Here is a 17,082-nt window from a genome sequence, read left to right as displayed (position 1 = left end):
CACACACACACACACACACACACACACACACACACACACACACACACTCGCGCATGCGTACACACAGCAACTTATTAATATAGTGGCGTGTGTGGGTGTGGTTAAATACATGGGCCATGACAGGTACGTAACTAGAAAGTTAAAATCATAGGTACATTTCACAATTTTACTTTTACAAAATTTTACACAGGAGTTACACAATTAGTGTACTGCTATCTCTGCCGCTCGCACAGTGGAGATTCGGAGACAACCAAATTGTTCCAACGTCTGATGAGGCTCAGCTCAGGTACCCAGCGGCAGAACTAGTCATCCGCCTTAGAGCCGGAGTTCCTCAGGGTTCCGTATTGTCTGCAACTCTCTTCCCGCTGCATATCAATGATATGTTAATTCCAGGTACCTTTGTGTATGCTGATGACAGCACAGTTGTAGATAGGTACTTGACCAATGCAAGGGTCAGTGGAGAGGAAATCCAGTCTTGCAGAAAGTCCATGGTTAGCCGTTTAGATTTGACACTCCAGGCAGTCTCCGATTGGGGCAATCCTAATCTAGTCAAATTTAACGCTACCAAAACGCTGGCGGGTCTATTTTCCACAAAACGAAGTTCCTTTGAGCTGACTCCGACTTTTCGTAATATATCCATACCGATAGCCGACTGTATCCAGCTACTCGGAATGGACCTGCGTCCCATTTTGAACTTCGGCAGATAAATTGAATCCACGGCCAAAAATGCAGCAAGGAACCCAAGCTTCCTGCAAAAATGCAGCAAGCTTCCTGCAAAAATGCAGCAAGGAAGCTTGGGATCCTTTCCAGGGTGAGGCGTTACTTTACACCGGGACAGTTGCTTCAGCTGTACCAAGCACAAGTCCGATTATGCATGGAGTATTGTTGCCACCTTTGGAATGGCTCTGTTACATATCAACTGGCCACTTTGGATTTAATTGACAACCGTGCCAAGAGGCTTATAGGTGACTCGGAATTAGTGGAGGCGAAGCTGCACAGCCTTGAACACCGCCGTAAAGTTGCCTGCTTATCGGTATTTTACAGGATATATCACGGAGAGCGTGTGATGGAATTACACGATTTAATTCTGCCTCCCCTTTTCATCACTGGGGGACCAGGCGTAGGCTTGGGTTCTACCCCTATGTTGTGGATATTTCAAAGATTCGCACGAAGCGTTACGCTTCCACATTTATATGGCGAACGGCTATGGAGTGGAATTCCTTGCCAGCAGACTTTTTCTTTGAACGTTATAACTTGGGTCTTTTCAAGGCGAGAGTGAATAGACATTACTTAAGTGTGCATGCTACATCGTCGACCTCATCGTCACTTTCCATCAGGTGAGATGGAGGTCAAATACGCACTTATATTTTATTTAAAAAAGTAGTTGGGTGGCTGTGTGATGAATATTTAAGGTTTTGTGAGAGGAATCATGGGCGTCTTCTAGTTCATATCCATTATTTTCTATTATTTTTGCTACTCATGCAGCGCACTCCAATGTGTTTTCATTTTCAATTTCGTAGTCAATAAAATATATTCTAAGAATAGTTTTTTGATATTTGGATCATTATAATTTTCTTAAGAACCCAGACGTAACTGCTATTAACAATACATACAATTGTTTAAGTGTGATAAGTAGTACCAGGACCTCAGCTCCGGCTACGTATGTAATTGTAGTCCTGGTAATCCTCATCTTTACGAAATTTTATCAAAAAAATTAATAGATTGCTTGGGAAACCCAATGGTCAGCAGCTACCTTGCCTAACTATTAGGATAGCTATACAAAGTGGTAACGCTGCTACCATTTTGGGTACCTAGCCGCGGGGAATTTGGGTCTTAAAATTTAATCTTAGTTTTAGTTTCTAGTGTTTAAGAGTCTATACTAGCACAAATGGCTTTGGTTGTTTCAACAACAACAGTGAAAGTGTTAAACAATCACTTTGGAAAAAATACGCTGATTTGAAAACAGGATTCCTAACAATTTTCATGATAGAAAAAAAAACACAAACTTAAACCGAAATATTACAAGACAACCGCTGTATTCAATAAGTACTTTACATATACCAATATTTTTTTTGTGTCAACCGAATTTAATGGACCGCGTATAATATACGATATACACTTTTACAAAAGGCTTTTATTTCGTTTGTAAAAAAATAAATTCTGAAATATAACGTAACGACGAAATGAAATATAACGAACCGTATAACGTAACGGGAAAAATTTGAATTCAATTTCAAGCTGAGGTAGTGGTATCTTTTTATTGTATTTTTATTCACCTGTCTAAATAAATAAATGAACATTAAATTTGCCATTTATTAGGTATTTATTAACATTATTTCCAGTTAATATCTATGGCATTTGCAATGGTGACTGACTATCTCATTATTGGCGCTTGTAAGTAATAAAAGTAAAAATAAATGTCATAAGTTATGAAGGCAATGTGAATATTAGAAGCAACTTGAAAGCACTGGAGTTAAAACAACATTGTTTATGGCGCGATAAGGTGTACCCAAGGAAGTAAATATCAATATTAATATAGGTTCCCAGATAATTACTGTTTAGTTTTTCCATCACCTGTATCCGTTTGAAGTAAATTGTGATTTACTCTTTGTTATATAGGTAAGAGAGAAGAGAATTTGAACAAAATATATAATTTTGTAGTCTTGCACTAAAACTGACTTACTTAATGAAAAAAATGTAATTCTAAATTCATGGTCTCATAATAGTGAAAAATTAAAAAAAGAACATTAAAATATAATATGATTAGAACAATAATGAATTCTGTAACCGTACAGCCAGCTGCAACCGCAAATATAGTGTGCTGATTTACAACATATTGTGTTTTCGATCAAGTACGGATTATTGTTTGTTCGATATGAAGCACAACCGACACGGTTACAGCATTTTGGCATTTATAACTTTAACTGTTTACAACTAGGCACAAACATTTTCAGACTTAAAACTCAGATTGATTTGGCAAAATATGTCTAGAGATGATACGTGATATTCTTCGATAGAAACAAAAACATTTTTTATGAAGTAAACTATAGAGCTGCAACTAACTAATTTTTAATAAAATAAGAAATAATATGTGTATTAAGTAACTATATTAAATTGAAACGTAACATTGAGAATTTTTTTTAAATCTTTCTTTATTTAGGGTTATTGAACATGACAGCCCCATTAGTAAAACGGTACATCAAGAAAACACTTAACACTTAATTTCGATACCAGAATTATTTAAGACTTGGGGATATACTTGAGCCCTAATAAAGATTTATATACAATAATCGCTACATCGCCATAAAACCCAACCTATCGTTCCTAAATACATTATAGCTGTTAATTTTAAATACGGACTCCATTTCTAACCAAGTCTCGCTCACTAATGCAGTATGGATTTTTTCCTGGCATAATAAATGCTCAAATTCGACCTGTTTCGGCTTGATACTTTGTGCGTTCCATTGATACATATTCAAAATTGTTTCCTTTCCTGGTGCATTAGTTATTGAGAAATAATTGTAATTTAATTAAAATAATTTTGCCTTACCTCTCAAAAAAAGGTTTGTTAACAAAAAAACATGATTACAAAATAGAAGATTGGAACTGAACTTTATCAAAAACAAATTAATTAAATTTAACTTAGACAAGATGTCTTGCCCAGTCTAGGTCATATAGTACACTAAGATGAAGTTGGCATAGCGTTTTCAAATATATAAACCTTACATCTGCGCGGTAGGTATTAAAAAAACCAGACCAAACATTAACTACGTGGCGGAAAGATCGGAGGAATTTAATACCTTTACGAATATCGAATAGTTTTCACTGAAATAATTGAGTCATAAATGTATCATACTTGAAAAATTTATTTAGAGAAAACTACTGTAACCATCATTCAATTTTCAAACTCGCTACGCGCCCTTAAGGTGTTCATCAGACACGGTGATATATTTCCAGTGGGATCTGAGCCTGATATCAAATCTACGTCAATTGTCAAAGATCGTGATGTTTGACTTACCAATTCCCTGAAGCGTAGGGGAAAAGGAGGCACCTTTAAACAGTGGTAGCTTAGAACAAATGCGTATACACAATCAGTTTGAATGGAAATGTAGTAGGAATTACGTTTATAATAAGGCAGCACTATACCTGCCAGTGGCAACGGTCAATGTGCGCGCGCCAAAAACCGAATGATAGGTCGTGGTTAGTTTCAGTGTCGAAAAGTAAACATTCTCAAAAATAGTTGTAAAGATATTAATTACTGGATATATATTAAACCAACAGCTTGCAATAATTGAGTATTTTTACACATGAAAAATATTTGTTATTTTGTAGAGTACCCATTGGGGCAATTTTTAACAAATCAATGTGAATTCGAATACGTTTAGACGTTATGATTAGCTTCCTCTGCTAGTATTTTTATAAGAAGAGGTTTTGCTTTAATGGTCTTATTAAAGAATTTCACTATTCCTGTGATTTTGTAATTTATTATGTGTCTGAGGGACCACATGATTTTTGCTAGTTGTAATAATTGGGAGGTTTAGTACAACTTGTAAAGCATTTTGTAAAACGCATATAGGAATTTGTAAAGAATCATTCGTGTTCACACTCATTCGTAGTCTCTCAAATCCAATATCAAATCTTCCACTTCTGGGCAAGTATTTAGTTTGCTGGCGTATTTTATTAACAAAGATTTAGTAAAACACCTTTAAATATTTACACAATGATCAAAACGTAATTTGGCAGTGATTATATATTGTTATTTGTGTGGTCTTTCAGAGACCTAAATGAGCAAATAAATGTTATTACTCTGCAAACATTAATAAAAATCACAAGGACGATTGGAAAAGTAAAACAAAACCACGTTTCGTAAATTTCATATTTATTTGTGGTCCCTTAGATGACACATTATAGAAATTTTAATTAATTACAAGAATCAGTATAGAGTATTAAAAAAACCAACCTCAAAAGTTCGTGGAATTAGATGTATTTGTTTTATTGAAATCGGTTACCGGAAAATGCGCGAAACAGGAATCTCCCCAGTTTGCCACTTTTAAAGGTGGAATATTTTCTTTAAATGGGACCACTACAGAGGTAGCCTCTTTCCAACTAAAAAAGTATCATCAAAATCGGTTCACAAGTTATCGCATAATGTACATAAAAAAAACATACAGTCGAATTGAGAATCTCCTTTTTTGGAGTCGGTTATAAATATCCAAAAATATAATGAATATAGAAAGTAGAATAGAATAATATAGAAGGAAGATAGAGAGTATATATGTGGCTCATTAGACACGATAATTGCTTTTTAATATTTCCTTAACAGTGTAAGTATATAGTAGGGTGTCCACACAATAAAACGTCTCTGTTGACTTGTATTGGTTGCGCATATAATAAGAAATATAAGACACTAAATGCAATAGTAAAGAACATGAAGCGACAAGGACAACGTATGCTTATACAGGAATAACAACTATCGATTATCAACATCCAATTACGGAGGACATCACATCGCTCAACTGGTATGTAAAAGATTTTTGTAAAAGATTTTTGATATATTGTAAAAGATATATATTTTTAAAAGATTTTTGATAGCGAATTTAATAAAAATATTTTGCAATAAATAAGTTTCACTTAAATTGATGAATTCAAAGGTATCCCAGGCGGGTTCTAAGCTGCCTCAGGTGTGAGGCAAAAAATGTTCAAAGGTGCCCCCTTCTCCCCTACTAATATGGTAAATTATGTATTGGTTCGTTGAGTTTCTGACATAACTGCAGGTCTCGTTGTGGCGGACTGCCTGACAGAGAGTCAAGCTAGCTGTATCTACTTTTGTCAAGCATTTTTTGTTTTTTTATTTTTGTGATTCTAAGTGACGATTTGTAGAAGTCGTGCGTCTGGTAGTAAGAGACACAACTGTCCATAACAGTTCCAGTGCCACTCAGAGTTTTAAATCACACAGATCTGAGAGGCGTAGTGATGCCACTGCGCCCGTCACTCTGAGACATAAGCTAACAAGTCTCATGTGCCTGTAATTTCACTCTTCGAAACTGGAAGGCAGTAACTAATGTTCACATTATTGCTTGGCGGCAGAAATAGGTAAGGTAAGGTATGCTATTGCAGTCTGCACTTCCATGAAGACTTCATCAAATCTAGTCTCCGAATAAGCTTCAGGTTTAGCTGAGGTTGGTTACTTCAAAACTGAAACATCTCATAAGTACATAATTTAAAAAAACAGCCTCAACCAAATCAGAAGCTTATTTAGAAATTGCAGAGACTCAAAAATGGCTATTAATAAACAAGTCGGCACGAATGTCACATTTCCAAGAAGAAAGTGACGTCATATCTGAAATACGTCAATACAGCCTAGAAGGTCTACAAGAATGTTCCGTCTCACTATCTTCACTGACTTGTAATAAAACAATACACATAGCATGTGTACGGCGACGTCTGAGATTTTAAGTTTCTAGAGATGAAGTGATGTAAAGAATGAAAAAAATCGATTTCAATATCCTATCGAGATAATTTATAACGAAGAGAGAATCGATTCAGAGACTATAGTTTAAGAACAAATAAAACATAACAAATATGACTCAATTATTTAAAAAACTACACAATAAAATTAAATCAACCGCAACCAAACCTATAGTCAATAATGGGATGTTTTCGTGGACAAAATTGGAAAAGCGTTGTTTACCAGTTTGTATGATATCGGACCATCTACCAATTTGAAGCAGTACCCAGTATATGACCGATGATCACTGGCGCAATTAGCCCAGTCGGCATCCGTGTGGATGGGTATCCAGGGATTTGCAGTGCGCTTCAGGTACCTATTGAAACACTCGTTTCGCTACCGGCCAATGTGACTTTTGCCGTATTTATTATTAAATTTACTCAAGTAACTCGCGGCAAACGCGATATCTGGCCGTGTATTTAGTGCAAAACTGTTAAGTTTTTACCTTCTGTGTCAGCAATATCCAATTTACTATTAGCCAACGGTGTATCAAACTCCTTTGCATGTTCTAAATTGAACTTTTGCAGCAAAAATAATATATTGGACTTTTGATTCACCATTATTCGCTTTCCGTCACTAAGAGACATTTAATTTAATCCTAACGGACCCAAGTCTTTGAGTGAAAAGTATTATTGAAAATCATTTTTGACAATGTCAAATGACTTTTCACTATTATTAAAGACAATAATGTCATCTACAAATATGGCCAGTATTATTATTTCAGAACCAAGAAATTTCTTATATATGTTACCGGAAATATATGAAATCTAGGAATTGTATACAAATCCTAGGAAATATTTATAATTCCGAAGCTATCTAGGAAATGTATAAAATATTGTTTCAAAAACTATTTGTTACATAAATGTCCTAGAAAACGTGTACAATTCCTAGGAATTGTATATAATTCCAATATCGTATTACGAAATGTATGAAAATAATGCTTTCTGTAATAAAACACGTTGTTAAAATGAGAATAATATTTTTTATTAAAGCACTCATTGCCCAGAGGGACTTCCGCGTTTGTATAAAAAAACCTAACTTAACCCAAATAATCCGATTCGTTTCTGCCCAGAGGGACTTCCGCGTTTGTATAAAAAAAAAACCTAACTTAACCTAAATAATCCGATTCGTTTTTGCCCAGAGGGACTGCGACGCGCATACGCACTGACAGTTTACGCGACACTAGCGCGATCGCCTGATCAGACGAAGAAATACCCTTCCCCTCGCCCCGCTATCCCCGCGTACCCATTGAAATCTCAAATGTTTTACATTTTCGATTGCTATTTAGGAAATGTATAGATTTCCTAGGAAATGTGTCTAATATAATTAATTTTACACATTTCCGTGCGATTTTAGTATTTATGTACATTTCCTAGGAATTGTATACAATGACGGATTACATACATTTCCGGTAACATATACACCAGGTTCAGTAGGCAATAGATTATATTTCTATTATAGATTGCCTATTATTCCCTATTTTCATTAAAATTTATTCCAAGCACCAGAAGCTTGCAACCGGGTGTAACCCAAACTCCAAACAGGACCATTGCACACTTACCGGCACGTTGGGGCCATTGTACGTGAGCTAATTGGCCTAACTTAAAAAAAATCGAACTGTCTAACCAGCCCACCTTCCGTCAGAAGAGCATTAGCTGGTTTAGGGCAGGCATTGCTGTTAAGAGAGACCTTGGTGTACCAAGAGTTTGATGTCTAATGTCGTCTATAGTGGTATAGTCCTGGAGATCATGTGCGTTCCAACCGCGAAAGTTTCAGACTTTGCTAAAAAAGGGTATGATTTTATCTATCATTGAATAAATGCCCGTTCTTGAGTTCTTGTATAAATCTGTAAAAAATCATATTATTTATTTATTATTAGTATCATATTAATCTATTTAATAGTAACGCATAAAAGTGTAATAATAATAACGCACACACTCAACATAGCCCAGTACTAGGGAAACCCTGCGTCGCGGGTGCCATGGACACACACACAGACAACCAAACTCACGAGAATAAATGTAGGCCATACAAATACTTCTCCCGGACCAGGGATCGAGGCTGGAACCTCTGCGTGGCAGATGGTGACCGTTAGGCCACAGAGACAGTTTAAATTATTTACTCCTGAGGTTAGGTCCTGAGGTTCCTAATTACAATGGACCATTGCCCATCGTAATTTACGAATAGTGTGGAACTTGATAAACGAAATTGTGAATACAAAGTGTTCCGTGTAGGGATTAATGAATTTTGTTATTGAAAGAAAAAAAATTGTATCATCAAAACATGTGTTTATTTCCAGATTTTTTGTGGTTCTGGGACCATTTTTGTATAATAAATGAAACGCCATATTAGCCATATATAATTTTTGTTACATAAAGATTAAGAAAATTCTCCAAGAATTCCTTCAAAATATGTCTACGATGATACAGAGAATTATAAATTATCCCAAAATAAATGTTGTCTAATAGGTACATGATTCGCGTATAGGTATATGATATGCATTTTATTGTTTAATTATTTTATTTTATTTATAACTTAATCATATTATCCACCTGTACAATTAGTACTTTTTACCTGAAATACAGGATTCTCCTAGTTCAGGTATATGTGTTATATTTTACATTTATTGGTATAATTAGTCTTTAGTTATTCACTTGTACAATAAGTTATTCAATAAACTATTTTATTTTTTACTATTATTAATGTAATCCGCTAATTAACTGCCCTGATAAGCCGAAAAGCGCTATCTCAATCTGCGTTAGTTTTGGGAAAATCGACTTTTTGTAAATTGCATTTAAATGTATTGTATTTAAAAATATTTCTTTGTAGTTTTTTAAACGTTTTAAGTTAGATAGCGCTATTTCTATTATACCATTAGATGCGAAATTATTATAGCTATGGAATGGTTTAAAAAAAAGAATAGGGCGTATCTCAGAGTAGCGCCTTTCGGCTTAGCAGGGCAAAATAGTGGTTGTAACAAATGTGTTGGTGCCGAGTGGTACTACTATTGCTTGTCTTGATTATTTACCTCACCTATCCTCACTTCATCCATCACCCTGCTTGGTATACCTACTACCGTCGAGCAAACAGTGCTTATGATCAAAGAACTTTCGCACATTTTTCCCAGACAAAGCGGATGAAATATCGGCCTATTTAAGATATTTAAATTAATTTTGTGAGTAAAATATCACTCAAACACAAAACTATTCAATACAGGTTGTATTAAAAAAAAAATTAAGTTGTTACCATGGAAGAAAGAAAAGAATGGAAATGGCATCAAACAACATTTGTATCAAAACCGGTGTCGCCACACGCACACATTTCAAAACGTAATCTTACATTAGAACTAAGATAACATAATTTTGATTGGTTATAAATCAAACGAAAATAGACATTGACTTTACAATTATAATAGACATTAATAAAAAAGGTTTGGTAAAAAAATTGAAACTTATTTGGATCTAAGAAGGTTTTATTATTACTATTCACATAAAAGCTAAGAATCCTATGAACACAAACTTCTTGGAACAAAAGCAAAAAGTTGACAATCTACAGACAGGGATGTGACATTTAATTGACATAGACGTTATGTTTCATAACTAGCGAAATATTGAACTAGGCATTGCTTTATACTTGCTATAATTAGGGTTAACCACGGAGTATATGGAAACGGCATTTAAAGCAATTTCTTCGAGAACTAGCGTAGCTGACTTTTACACGCACACATTTGTTACCAAATACGCAACATCAGGCTTTCCTACACGCAAATATTAATTGATATAACCTACGCAGGCGTGTGCGTACCTATACGTAGCTACATGCTACAATCACAGTATTAATGATTTATTATACTGTCATCGTACTTTCATTAACCTACTAGATTTCAAGTCAATCCGATCACTGGAAGGGTTGAAATATTGAAACACAGTCATCATAAAAATCTTTATTCTCCCTGAAATATGATATATTTGTTCAACAATTACCTCTTTCTGAACTGAATGAACATGACTACACCTATAGCGTTGACAAGCTTGTCAAGAAAATGAAGATACTTATTTCCGAAGGCGAAAAATAACTGACAATGCTTCAGAAATGTTTTTACATTTAGATGTGGTCTATAATTTGTGAATGCGACTCTGAGTTTCATGTTTTTATTATTGAAACCGGGTTTCTAAATACAGAGTTTCTGAATATCGATAATTTGATTACAACACGCGGACCAGTAAGCAATTGAGCGTCATTCGAATTTTTATTTTGACGGCGGCGATGGCTAGCAACCAATGTATATTGTTATTACTGAGTTGCAAAAAAATGTTTTGTTTCGAAATTATAGTGTTGTTTGTTCAAAATATTAGAAAAAAAAACAGAGTTTTAGTACTTACTGATATAAGGAAATCCCTCCCGGAGTATTTTTTAAACTTTGGCTTCTTACGCGACATGATATAATGGCACAATTCGGCCGATATTTCTATTTTTTCCACAAAATAATCATGTATTACATTTGAACGACGACTGACGCGCTGTTGACACTCATTTGCCCGTCTGGTGATAATCTAGGTAACGCAGACCCCGCCCACTAACCAGTCTATTACTAATATTTATGTGGTCTGTGGTCCTTACATTGTGAATTTTGGTAGGATTCGTCAATTTTCTTCCTCGCGACCTGCAGTTGTTTTACGCCATTTTCGCAAATTTTCCGCGAATTCCACCACTGTTTGTTTGTTGCGACTGTTTTTAATTTAGAAAAATAGTAAAAACATATTTTCATATGATTCTAGTGTTAATCGACAGGCATTTAAATGCTCGTCACCTTTAAATATATTTTGTTTCTTAATAAAATGAATATATGAAGTGGTTTAGAGTTAAAGCGTAAGATACTATGAAAGTTTCTCAGAATTAGGGCCGCCGTCCACTTTAGCTATGTTCCTGATTCTGCGTAAGTAGGTACAACTAAATATTCAATCGAAAACGTCGCCATCGGTCAAATTATGAATGTGTACAATTCGGGATTTATTAGCAGTTAGTAGAAAATCGTGTTTGGCATGTCATTAAGCACGTTACGATCGTGTTACTTTAGTACCTACCTATTATGATTACATATTGTAGTTAAGTTGTTCTTTACAACAAATATAATAATTATAATATACACATTCTATTACACATACTTTAATTTATCCCCAGAGGGCGCCCCTTAGCAATACTTAAAATTTGTGTGCGGAGCGCCTAAACAAGTAAACAACCAAAGGGTGTAAACAGCTGACGCGCGTCGGTATTTATTAAGAAATTAAAGTATAATTATTAAATGTTACTTTACAACTTCGATATCTATTTGTACGCATAATTTATTAACGTAAAAATCTAAGTGATATGGTGTATGTGTGTGCAATGTGGAATAAAAATGTGACGTCCTTAATACACTAGTGAGAAAGGGAGTTAAGTCATTTTGAAAGCTGATTTTCAGGTATTTATATCGTATTTCATATTGTGTTAGTGTTTGATAGGTAGGTTAGATAGCTTTTTTACTTTTTACTACTATTCTTAATATTTTCAGTAAAAAGGTACTAAATCAAGAGATATTAATTATCAAAATACAAGAGAATTATCACAACGTCTTTGTTAAATGTCAAAATTAAAAAAAAATCCATCTGTAAAGGAGGGAGGTTCTTTCGTCCTTTGGATGAGGTTACCATAACAAGCCAAGTGAATCTCCAAATTGTTCAGAAGATTTTTATTTCCACCTTGTATGTCGCCAATACAATTTCACCCTATGTGCGGAAGGTCCGGGTAGTTGTTTCCAAGAAGGGACTCACTCCTGGAAACCGTTCCGTGAGATGAGGTTCATTCACCCTACATGATGGGCAATAATCTTTCACCCTTTATGAACGTAAGAAATATCAGAAGATCCGGGTAGCAGTTCCCAAGAAGGGAGTCAACTCCTGGTTGCCTTACTGAGCTCTCTGTATTTTCTAATTTCTATTCACATTAACAAAATTGTGTTCGAGTAGTCACGATTCGAGGGAAAATCTTAACATCGCTATTCAGAAACCTAACGCCAAATGGGTCAATGCCATCTAGCGGATTCTTAGAAAACTAAAAATGAACAATCTGGCTTAAGGCGGTCTATTACATAAAGTAGGTTTATTACACATCGTTTTTTTGTGTTATTTTTCGAGAAATAGCCATAAGTTTACCCTGAATACAAGTGTTTACAAACTATACTTTAAGGAGTAATTTCATGGTAAATGCTAGAACCACTCAAACGGAATGTATTATCATATTTATCCAAGTACACCAAAAATTTCATCTGTGCTTTTTAAGTGCAGGATTTATTAGAATATTTATTTAGCAATGCAGAATAACAATTTTTATTTATAAAAACTTGTTATTTAAACTGAATGCTTTTCTAATTTGCGAAACCAGATAGCCGCCAATTTGCGGTTGGTTTAAATTGCACAGTAGCTATCCTTGATGGGCCGAGTAGGTGGGGTAGCGCATCGCGTGAGCGGATATGATTACTCAGATTCGGTTTACAGTTATACATTTTTCAAAAGGAGTTAAATTATTAAGCGCGTGATGGGGCGACCTATTTTTCAAATAAACAGACGTTTGTATCGCGTCTTCCCAAAACGCTTTCGAGAGAGAACACTTTGCCAACATAGAACGTGCTTTTTGAACTACTGACCTTATAGTATGTTCAGCAACGCCATTTTGTGATTTAGTATACATTCGTCAGATCCCTCTTTCGTCAGATCATTTCTTTATTCCGTATAGGTCAGAAATTTGTTGTTGGTAACGAAACAGTAATTATCGTGATTCCTTGTCCGTCAGATTTCGCTTTCGTCAGAAATAGTTTTTTTTTATGACCACTCTCATCAAATTCCGCTTTTGTCATAATTTGTCAGTTCTTTTTTTGAGAGTCAGTATGGCGGGTGTATCTTAACGAATCCTGACAAAATTGTATCAAAATTTAGTACCTTTTTTGTACTATTTAGTACCTATGTTTAAAAAATTTGTAAAAGAAATGATCTGACGAAAGAGGAATCTGACGGATGTGTACTAAATCCACATGACGAAAGCGGAATTTGACGAAAAATGTTATTATTGGTTGTCCACATTTGTCATTCCTGACGAACCTGAACTAAAATCATGAAAAAGACTTTCGGACGAAACTGAAATATGACGGATGTGTACTAAATCCATTTTGTTGCGGACTGTACGCCACAATCGTTTGATGTACAATACAATTAATACGAAAATGATCAGATAATTCTTTGTTGACATATTTACCTCCCGTTATCTGTCCTAACAACTTTTATTTGAGCTCCAGTCTGCAATTCTGCAAATTTTTGGAAATGACAAAACTTTTCTTTCACCTCTGTCTTTGAAGAAATAAAATATATAAAAATAAAGCGTGTATAATCATCTACAAATAATAAAGCATACTTGTTACCTTGTAAAGAGGTTTCTGACATCGGTTCATAGATGTCGATGTGTACCAGCTCTAACACTGAAGTTGCGGGCTTGTACGCTATTCTTTTAAATGGTTTCCGAGATTATTTACCTTGGACACAGGCAACACAGCTCTGTTTATCAATTTCTGTAAACTCTACACCTACATGACAGTTCCTTAATGGTTAATACCAATGCGACACAGATGACCCAAATGCCTGTGCCATGGCTGGTAACTACCTGCCTGCGGAGTCAGAGTGCATATCACAAGCCATATCACAAGGAATATTGGTATTACAATCAAGTTTGCACTTCTAACGTGCGTTATGCCCTCGTATGTCGTATGAACTTGGAAGTCTGAACTAATATTTTTCACTTTCCGAAAAAATCGTTTCCAAAATTCACATAAAACAATTGTTTCATACTACTAATATTTCTCTATTCGTGCTGATAACGTTTTGTGGTGTTTTCGTGGAGAAAATTGGAAAAACATTGTTTAATAGTTTGTAATTTTATTTGAAGTGACGACATGACAGACATGTTTTTTGAATAATATTTTAATTACAGAATACGAAGTACTATGTAGCCAGTATTTGAACAAATAATAAAGAATAAAATCAACAACAACGGAACGAAATTTGAACAATGACTCCAAAAACATCATGCAAAATTCTAAACAAAAGAAAACGACCTACGCACAAGTCATATTTACATGCGTATTGACCTTAGACTTAACTGCCTCCGTGGCCGAACGGTTACCATGCCGGACTGCCACGCAGAGGTCCCAGGTTCGATTCCCGAGCCGGGAGAAATACTTGTATGGCCTACATTTATTTCTCTCGTGAGTTTGGGTGTAATTTGTGGTTGTCTATGTGTGTGTCCATGGCACCCGCGACACAGGGTTTCCCTAGTGCGGGGCTATGTTGATTGTGAGCGTTATTATTATTAGTCTATGGAAACGAATTTTTTTTTTCCATCCTCTAAGGTATTGACTACTATAACCGATTCGAATTGTCGATTGCATGGTGAAAATATCTATGGAAAAATATTCCATTTCACGCATCAAGTAGCTGAGGTAATTTATTTTCACTTTATCATTTCATTTTATATATTCAAAATATATTGTAATTTTTACTTGAAATTACAACTGCAACAAATATTGTTGGATTTTCGTATACTATAGCAAATTTACTACTTCTTTTCGTAATCTGGTTGAGAGATTAGCTAAAAACAGTATGCATGGCAACATTGACTTATATTTGTAAGTCAATGGCATGCAACGTAAAAATTTGGAATGTCACAGTACCCATCCTATGTGTCCTGTCCTATAATAAATACCTGTGACCCTTTTACACTTCTTCCTGTTACGTCAATGCATAAATAACAAAAAATGTACAGATATGTATTACGTAGTTACAGCCTTATGATAGTACAAGTATGTTTTCAACATCGTATATAGGGCGCACTATAAGTTTCCGGAACTGGCCACTTGCATAAACAATATTTAAAAAGTAATTACAACATTTGAAAATGGTTGGCTGTAAAATACAGTTTGTTTCATTTGAATGTCACTTATTTTTACATTGTGGCGTCATTTTAGACATTGGTTGTCTGCATCACCATGGATTTAACACGTGAAAATTTCTGTAGTAGTATTTTCTACGACTTTAAGTGTAATGTAACAGCTCAGCGGAGCTTCGCTCGCCTTCAAACTGCTTTTGGCAATGAAGCACCATGCAAGACGACTATTTATAGCTGATTTGCAGAATTCAAACGCGGTCGTGTGAATCTCAGTGAAGAATTTCGTGATGGTCACCCGTCCACTGCTGTGAACAACAAAAACATCGATGCTGTGCGCCTTATGATCACAACAGACAGGCATGTTACATACCATGAGATTCGGGCATGTTTAGGCATAGGCATGAATCAATATAATGATTACTACACAAACATTTGGGTGTGAAAAAGCTGTGCTCTCGGTGTATCCTACACAATTTGCCTGAGGCTCACATAACGGATCGCGTCACTTGGTGCAATGCAATGCTTACCAAATTCAACGAAGGGGCGTCAATTTTGGTGTGAGACATAGTAATAGGTGACGAAACATGAATGTATAGTTACGAACCCAAAACAGGTATGGGTCTTTCAAGACGAGCCGAAACCAACCAAAGTGGTGCGCGTGCAAACTGCTTCTAAGCGGATGATTGCTTCTTTTTTTAATAAAACTGGGCACGTGACTACTGTTGCTATGGAGAATCGTTGTGCCGTGAATAGTGATTGGTACACGAATATTTGTTTGCCGGAAGTTATTGACAAACTCCGTAAAAATAACCGTAAACGCTGTATCATCTTGCATTACGATAATGCCAGTTCTCACACGGTCAGACAGACAAATGAATTTTTGAAGGTGAACAACGTTGACCTTTTGAGCCATCCCGCGTACAGTCCCGACCTGGCACCTTGTGACTTTTTTTTTATTTATTTCCAAAAATTAAGAACCAGTTACGCGGTTAAACATTTTCGTCACCTGAAGAGGCTATCGAAGAGTATGAAAAATATGTTTGAGAGATTGTCACGGAGGTGTGGCATAAATGTTTTCAAAATTAGTTTAGTCGTAACTTACATTTTCTTATTGCAAAATTTTATAGACACACTACACTAGTCGCAGTCGTTTAGTTGACTGACAGAATGCATTAACAAAAATATTGTATATATGCCACTCTCATAAGGTCTGGTTCCTAAGAAGCGTCTATTGACCTACTTCAAGAGTTGGCCTGCAGATGCTTTTTTGGAACTATAAACCTTGTTATAATATACACTTACAAGGTGCATGACCACACAAAATTTTTAAAAGGTGTATTACCCAATAAAGCGACACTAGTAGCGGTAAATCTACACTTACAAGATGCATTACCATTACAACAAATTAAAGGTGTATTACCGAAAAAAGCGACAATAGTAGCGGAAAATCTACACTTACAAGATGCATTACCACACAAGAATTTAAAAGGTCTATTACCGGAGAAAGCGACTACAGTAGCAGCAAATCTACATTTACAAGATGTATTACCATAGAACAATTTAAAAAGGTCTATTACCGGAGAAAGCGACTATAGTAGCAGCAA

The 17,082-nt window shown here is 35.3% G+C and overlaps 1 protein-coding gene across 2 annotated transcripts in view; it reads right to left on the bottom strand.

The window, feature by feature from the left end:
- The window catches only part of LOC113236741 (elongation of very long chain fatty acids protein 4-like), a 19,758-nt gene extending 11,559 nt beyond the window's left edge, over positions 1-8,199 (bottom strand). Inside the window, exon 1 of one of the 2 annotated variants that reach the window (XM_026472907.1) lies at positions 8,143-8,199. The gene's annotated coding sequence lies outside the window, so the exon portion shown is untranslated. Of the gene's footprint in view, positions 1-3,550; positions 3,693-8,142 lie in introns of those variants that run through there. The other variant, XM_026472906.1, reaches the window with a different exon arrangement.
- Between the last annotated feature and the right edge of the window lie 8,883 nt (positions 8,200-17,082).

Source organism: Hyposmocoma kahamanoa, unplaced genomic scaffold (genome assembly GCF_003589595.1).
Source record: "Hyposmocoma kahamanoa isolate Upper Pololo Valley unplaced genomic scaffold, ASM358959v1 92, whole genome shotgun sequence".
Lineage (NCBI taxonomy): Eukaryota > Metazoa > Arthropoda > Insecta > Lepidoptera > Cosmopterigidae > Hyposmocoma > Hyposmocoma kahamanoa.
Note: the sequence above shows the minus strand (reverse complement) of the source record. Positions and strands in the feature narration are given on the sequence as shown.